General features: G+C 42.9%; 1 pseudogene; it reads right to left on the bottom strand.

Moving 5' to 3' along the window:
- Positions 1-3258: 3258 nt before the first annotated feature.
- On the bottom strand, positions 3259-3361 carry LOC125743196 (U2 spliceosomal RNA; annotated as a pseudogene).
- Between the last annotated feature and the right edge of the window lie 4140 nt (positions 3362-7501).

Raw genomic sequence — 7501 nt, 5'->3', positions numbered from 1 at the left:
CCATTTGTGCAAATGCTAACAGACAAATTAGTCGACCTGTAGTCTATAGTATCACCATAGGCAGGGTGTATGGTGTATCGGGAATCTGATTATCCATCTTCCATAGTCACCTGTTGAGAAGATTGTCAAGGTCTGAAGTCAATGGGGCAGAAAGTAAGTGATATGAAGGGAACAGTTTTATCTGATTTTAGCAAAAAAAAACTCTGTGTGTGTGAATATAGGGGACGGCATGGTGCTGCAGTGGTTAGCACTGTTGCGTCACACCTCTGGGACCCGGGTTCGAGTCTCTGCCTGGGTTACATGTGTGTGGAGTTTGCATGTTCTCCCCATGTTGTCGTGGGGTTTCCTCCGGGTACTCCGGTTTCCCCCCACAGTCCAAAAACATGCTGAGGCTGATTGGAGTTGCTAAATTGCCTGTAGGTGTGCATGTGTGGGTGAATGGTGTGTGAGTGTGCCCTGCGATGGGCTGGCCCCCCATCCTGGGTTGTTCCCTGCCTCTTGCCCATTGCTTCCGGGATGGGCTCCGGACCCCCCGCGACCTAGTAGGATAAGCAGTTTGGAAAATGGATGGATGGATGGATGGCTATATATTATATACATACGCGGGAATAATTACACATTACATTGCGATGAAATAAGCATGATATTTATGAGGGGTGAAATCGGAGGTGTTTGGGCAGAAGTTGAAGATGAATAATAAAATACTCTGATTTCTGATTGAGGTACATTGATTTTCCTTTGAAATGTAATGGAGGAAGATGCAACAAAAGTGGTAAAAAAAAAGAAAACACTACCATGCTAGTAAGCCTAAGTATCACTATTCAATGGGGTCAAAGCAATGCACCAGTTTGTCAGTGTTGTTAAAACCATGCAGTTTCGACCCTTGTATAATTTTTAATTTCATTTAATTTAATTTTTTTTTAACCATCAGACCAGAATAAATCTTGAGATACAAATGTAACAATAATTTTTACTGAAGGAGTACATGCATATGACTGAAAGAAGTGATGAAGAGCTGACCTCACTTCTCCAAGCAGGACTGGGGACATGTGTTGATCAGACAAGAGATTAAGCTGAATAAGGTGCATATAGGTAATGAGAAATACATGCTCCTCTTTTCTGGAAAAAAAAACCTTTGCACATGCAGAAATATTCTGCTGACTATAGCTCAGGATTTCATGCAGTAAATCTTTGCAATTCCCTTTTGCAATGTTATATTTTATCAGCTTACATTTGGGAGATGTTTGTAAACCTAAGAATTTCTACAATGTCTTATGCTGGATTAATTCAACTAAATGAAGTATTGAGACTGCAGAAATTCAGCATTTGGGTTAAGACGTCTGTCGAAGAAGTCATCCAACGGTCATCTGTAGCAACAGAAGTTCATCCTCTCATCATAAAAGGGCAAAACCAACAGCACTACCGAGAGAAAAAAGCAGGCAATGCGGAACACAGCTGTGGTGAAAAGGGTGAAGAGGAGCAGGGGATAAGTGATTGGGATGGGAACAGGATTTGAGTTTGGGGAAATGAGTCTCCTTTTCAGCTCTTATGAGGGTTGGGTAGGAACAAGGTCGACACCAAACACAGGGAGCATGTGAATTACACAGTGAGGGAGAGACAGGAAAGCTTCTCCATATACTGTTACTTAGCAGTAATGTCGGGGCTTTGGGTGACTGGAGGCAGAACACACCAGTTTATATGCATCGTATCGTGTGAAGGATAATCTGAACTAATCGACATGCCGAATCGTGGGCACCTGCGCCCCCCCCCCCCCCCCCCCCCCCAGGACTGCATGCATCCCAGCCCCTCTCACACTTTGGCTTCTTCTGCAGTATCCGTTTCCCTTTGTCATCTTACAGCACAGGACCTTTTTCCATAACACCTCAAACAGCCCAGCTGAAAACAAGTATCAGCGGATCCTGTGTAAGTATTAATTTGTCATATATCCCCTTCTGCTTCCCCTCCTCACCAGTGTTTTATCCAGCGACTTTCTAAATACGCAGTTGCTGGTTTGTGCGTTTGTTATTATCGCGGGTGAAAACCTGTCAGCGAGTTTATCTGGTCCTGATCAGACATAAACATGCACGGATGTGTTTTTCCACAAGAGCCGTGTCTCCCGGCCAGTTTGCACGATTTCCTAGACCAGCACAGAAATCGGCATCTCAAGCTGCTGGTGACATCGTGCCGTCGACAGCCAGCGACCGGCGGAAACGTGACGGCCCCCGGCTGAGTAGGAAGTGATTAGGAAGAGCCCAGCTTGTGATCACCATGTGGTATGTGGTTGTCATTGTGTGACCCTCTCAAAGACCGTAGTATCTAGAACTGTGACTCGAGATGACTTATCAAAGCGCTGCTTCAAGTGCTGCTGTCAGATGGTGATCTTGTGACCAGTGCATGTGCGGGAATGATGCTGCTTTGGCCCACAGCTAGCCTAGAGGGGGTAAAAGCCCAGAGCCAATCATGAGGGACACTGGAGATGTGCTTGTGATGAAGTGTTGTGTAGCTCTGTAACACAACATCATCCGGAAGGTCACACCAGAAACAACCTTAAAAGCTGTGATGCTCTACTAAAATGTGCGCTTCTCTGCCTATCCGGTGCCTGAAGAGCATGGCTTACGTTTACAAACCATCAAAGAGGAGGGGGCTCATTTTCACTAGTCACTAATTATTTTCAGCTCCAAGCTTGCAAATCGGGGATTGTAGGGAGGAAAATTCAGCCACTTTCATCATCACATGATATGTCACCATACGACAGACATGTCTTTTCGTTCTCTTTACATGAGCTGCCAATTCCCAGTAACCCTTTAAACCAGTATTGCTATGCTGCATCATCACTGTAACGGGCTACTGTAACTACACAGTGAATATAACAATCATCAAGGGATTGTCTGCTGAGAGAGCAGATGAGAAACTGTATGACAATTAGTTACTAGCCATCAGCTTAAAAATGTTGGCAAGACTGGAAAAAAAAAATGCAGAGTCTTAGATGTACGTTTAACTGGCCTCTGAAAAACAATAGTGACCTTCTGTGAGTTTATGCTGTATGTAATTCTGTATAATTCTGCTGTATGTACATCTTTTGGGATATTAGTATGTATGCATAGAGGTTAACAAACTCTCACAACCAAGGCCATAGTCTCCCTCAACTTCCCCCTCATTTTTTTGCAGAGTAAGTTGTCTGTGAAGGGCTGCCCCTGTAGAGACACCTGGGAAGCTGCTGGTTAAGGGCCTCACTCAAGGACCTGCAGATGTACTGAGGAGGGCTTTAAACTGGCAACCTTCTGATTACAAGCAAATAGGCTTATAAGACTGATAAGAATGGATACTACACTTGATCTTAGCCTAAAGGCCGAGAAGCGATGATGAATACTGGGCTGGGGTGGGGGGCATAGGTGTCCTCTGAGAGTGCCGGGGGGCCGTCGGCAGCGGTGCTCACCTCAGGCATCACATGGGCTAGGCAATGCCTAACACAGCCCGAAGCCATGCAGGCAGTAAAATAATACCGCAAAACTGACAACAATGTGTGTATGTCTGTGGGAAAGTATGTCTGTGCCCCGTTAAGGTCTGGCATCCCATCTAGGACACCCCCTGCCTTATACCCTGTGTTCCATGTACCCAGGTGATCATTCTGCAAAGTTATCAAAATGTTTATCTTGAAACATGGAAGAAGGTGGCAAAGGGGCAGTAGTTTAAAATACACCTCATTCTATAGCTGCACTAATGAATGGCCAACTGTTCTGTTGTGTGGTATAATAACCAGGGATTGACATAACTTGTATTCAAGTATGCGTGTGCGGTATGCATGATTAAATGTGTGGTCATTTCTTGTCATAAAAATGCAAATACGAATAAAATAAGTACATATTTGCATTTTTATGATGAAAGATTACTGCGCTTTTAATCTTTTATACCGCAAATGTGTACTTGAGGACTGGTTATGTCAATCCCTGGTAATAATAATTAATTCTGCAACATTATGGGCCCTATGATTGCCATACCCCCATTCTCTTAATAGGAATACCAACAACTTAAGTTGTTTCTATGTATATGAGATTTGTAATGTTTAGTCAAGATGAGGTCATAGCTAGCAATTCAGATACTGTAGTGCTTTTTGTAATATATATATATATATATATATATATATATATATATATATATATATACACATAAACAAATCAGCTTTTTTTTTGCTTGAGTCTTCTGTGGGATTTGGACAGATTTTTCTTGAAAGTAATATGAGAAATGTGCTTTGAAGCAGTAAGAACTCTGTAATGCAGGGATCTGGATTGTATCATGGCAGAATAGAACATCGAGTGCATTTTAATTTCATAAAGTGTTGCTTATGCTTATGTTATATTGCGTGGTAAATTTAATACTGCTCTGTAAAGGGTCTTCATCTCGCTCATTCCACGTACAACTGCAGTCTAAAATCAGTTATACGTCCTCTTCCAACTGTTAAAACCTTTACAGAGGGCAAATGGCTAGTGACTGCACCTATTATGTATAATTACATGCTGATGAAATGCAGGTGTCTGAGAACAACCAACACCATATTACCTATGTCTAGCATGATGTTCTATATGAAAATATTAAATCTCAGGTTATATAAAGTTATATAAATTCGGGAACTGTGTCCTAATGCCTCGGGGGCCACAGCTTCGGTTTCTGCCCCAGACCCAAGCGGAGTTTGCATATACTTCCTGCACGTGTCCTGGGTTGGACTGACATCTAGCCCAAGGCTCTGTGCTTACTGGGATAGACCTACATTGAATAAGCAGGTCAAGGAAAACGGACGGATGGATTATCGACAGGCTGCAAGCCTTTTTATGGCTTTGTTACGGAGTTTTCGAAAGAGATTTTTGCTATAGAACTGTCAAAACAAAATAGAACAGTAAAAAGCCCTGGCTTACAGCCGACGAAAGCTATGTTTGCTCTTTGCTGCGTTGGTACAGGAGGTTGATTAATAGACTTTTTTAAAAAATCAAAGTGCTAGCTGCTGTTCCTTCAAACTAGATATTCTATCTATCTATCTATCTATCTATCTATCTATCTATCTATCTATCTATCTAGCTAGCTAGCTGGGGAAGCATTTCAGGTGGCTACATCTGGAAGCTGTCTGAAAGAATGCCAAGAGCCTGCAATGTTGTCATAGAAGCAAAAGAAGGGTATTGTGAATAATTTGTTTTGGTCATTACGCTTCCTCAAATACTTTCATGAAGTTTCATGAAGCTATCCCGGAAGCAATGGGCACGAGGCAGGGAACAACCCAGGATGGGGGGCCAGTCCATCGCAGGGCTCACTCACACACCATGCACTCACACATGCACACCTACGGGCAATTTAACAAGTCCAATTAGCCTCAGCATGTTTTTGGACTGTGGGGGGAAACCGGAGTACCCGGAGGAAACCCCACGACGACATGGGGAGAACATGCAAACTCCACACACATGTGACCCAGGCGGAGACTCAAACCCGGGTCCCAGAGGTGTGAAGCAACAGTGCTAACCACTGCACCACCATGCCGCCCCTGAATTGCATATATGAATCAAAAAACTTTGACAGCCATGTGGCACATACTGTATGGCTATGAATAGACATTTGGTCATCCTTTGGCCCCAATGACTGCAGCAGTGTGACTTTTCACTTACATGCTGGAGAAAGATGGTGGTATCCTGCTGCTCTAATGCAGCTTCAAGACATTCTGTTAGCTCCTCACACTCTGCGATAAATCCAATAGACAACAAAGACGACACACGTGAGCCACCAACTGGGACTGCCAGTGAAGCAACTCTGAGCAGTACTTTCTGTTTTTCCTGTGCTGAACATGTGCACCCCCCCCCCCCCGCCCATTTACTGTAAGATTAGCCACATTCAGGGCATTTTGCTGGCTGGTTTCTTTGTGTATCTGTAACCTGGCTTTACAGACACTGTAAAGTTCCCAGTGGCAGACTGGAGACGTGCGTCCACTAAGGACAGTGATTCTGTTACAGGGTCTCAGGGATTCAAAAGCTAATGGAAAAAGCTGGTTTTGATTGGTTCCCTCCCTCTCTCTCTCTCTCTCTCTCTCTCTCTCTCTCTCTCTATATATATATATATATATATATATATATATATATATATATATATACTGGACTGCCTACATTTCAGACATAATTCACACATCTCATGTACTCATGATTTCTACATTTATTTAATAATTGCATCCATATATTCCCATCGTCCTCTCAGCAATTTTAGCCTTCTCCATATTTCATGGAAAAGGTTTGTCATCCTCCTTTTGCCATGACTACAGCCAAAGCGACGACGTAAAGGCATTGCACTCAGTGGCAGAGTCGTTGCTGGTGTTAGTGCCTTTATTCAGAAATGAAAATGTTTTTCCAATCGTTGCACTGAATGAATCAAGGAAATCCATTTGTAAATATACATACGGAATACATGGGAGCTTCCTGTTAATGTAACTGTACTAACCTTAAAGAGTATTTAAGGAGACAGTTCAGAAAATGGTAATGATGAAGGACCCTAAGTGTGTTTACATCCTGGTACTGAGTGGCATCTCAGGCACTTAGAGTCCCACACTGAAGCTGTTAACGTACTTCGTGAGCTTCTGTCATTCATAGCTGACCACTTCTCACTGGAGTCAGTCCTACGGGAGGCATAGGCGTCCTCTGAGCGTGCCGGGTCCCTCCCTCTGTGGCCGGAAACTCGGATGAACTTGACCACAAGCGCAATTTGGGGCATCATTTCCAAATAAGACAGCGAGGGCATGTCATCTTCGGTGTTCAGGGAGCACTAACTTACATGCAACTGCAGGGGTGATATCTGAGCCAGAAGTGCCCCTCCCCAGTCATACTACCCCCCAAATCAATAAACCAGCACCATGTCCATGATGCAAGTGTAGGACCTGCACCCAGTGTGGCTCCGGCCTACTGAGGCCTGCGTCTGGTACCTTGGGTGGGTGTGGCATAAAGAGTCTAATCTTCGGGTTTGAGGGCGTTGATGACTATAAAACTACGCTGAACTAAAATAATCTTGCCTTTAAGTAAAAGGTGATTAAATATTTATAAGAAAAAGTGTTTAAGATATCTTTAATGAGAGTTAAATAGCTCACAGTCTTAGCCTTTTATTTTCATTTAGGCAGTTAAGATTATTAACTTGCTGAAGGGTATAACAGTGTTACTTCTCTCTCACGAAAGCACTTGGGTCATAACTCCAGCTATTACATTCCCTGCTGCCCATTAAAATGTACACAACTGAGAAACCAATGGATGTAAAATGATAATACAAAACGAGAGGTGTAAATAGGCTCTTAAAAGAGTTTGGTTTATGACAAAAAAAAAAAACCATTTAACATATATCTTTACAACCCAGTTCATCTTTAAAACAGCGCTAACTATTTTGGCAGTTCTTATAAGATTTTCTCAGAGGGCAACTGTAACCAAAAGGAAAAAAAATCACGACATATATTTCTTCTTTGTTATTCTGTTTAACATATGAACAAGTA

Source organism: Brienomyrus brachyistius, chromosome 5 (assembly GCF_023856365.1).
Source record: "Brienomyrus brachyistius isolate T26 chromosome 5, BBRACH_0.4, whole genome shotgun sequence".
Lineage (NCBI taxonomy): Eukaryota > Metazoa > Chordata > Actinopteri > Osteoglossiformes > Mormyridae > Brienomyrus > Brienomyrus brachyistius.
This window is presented reverse-complemented; position numbering and strand designations above follow the sequence as displayed.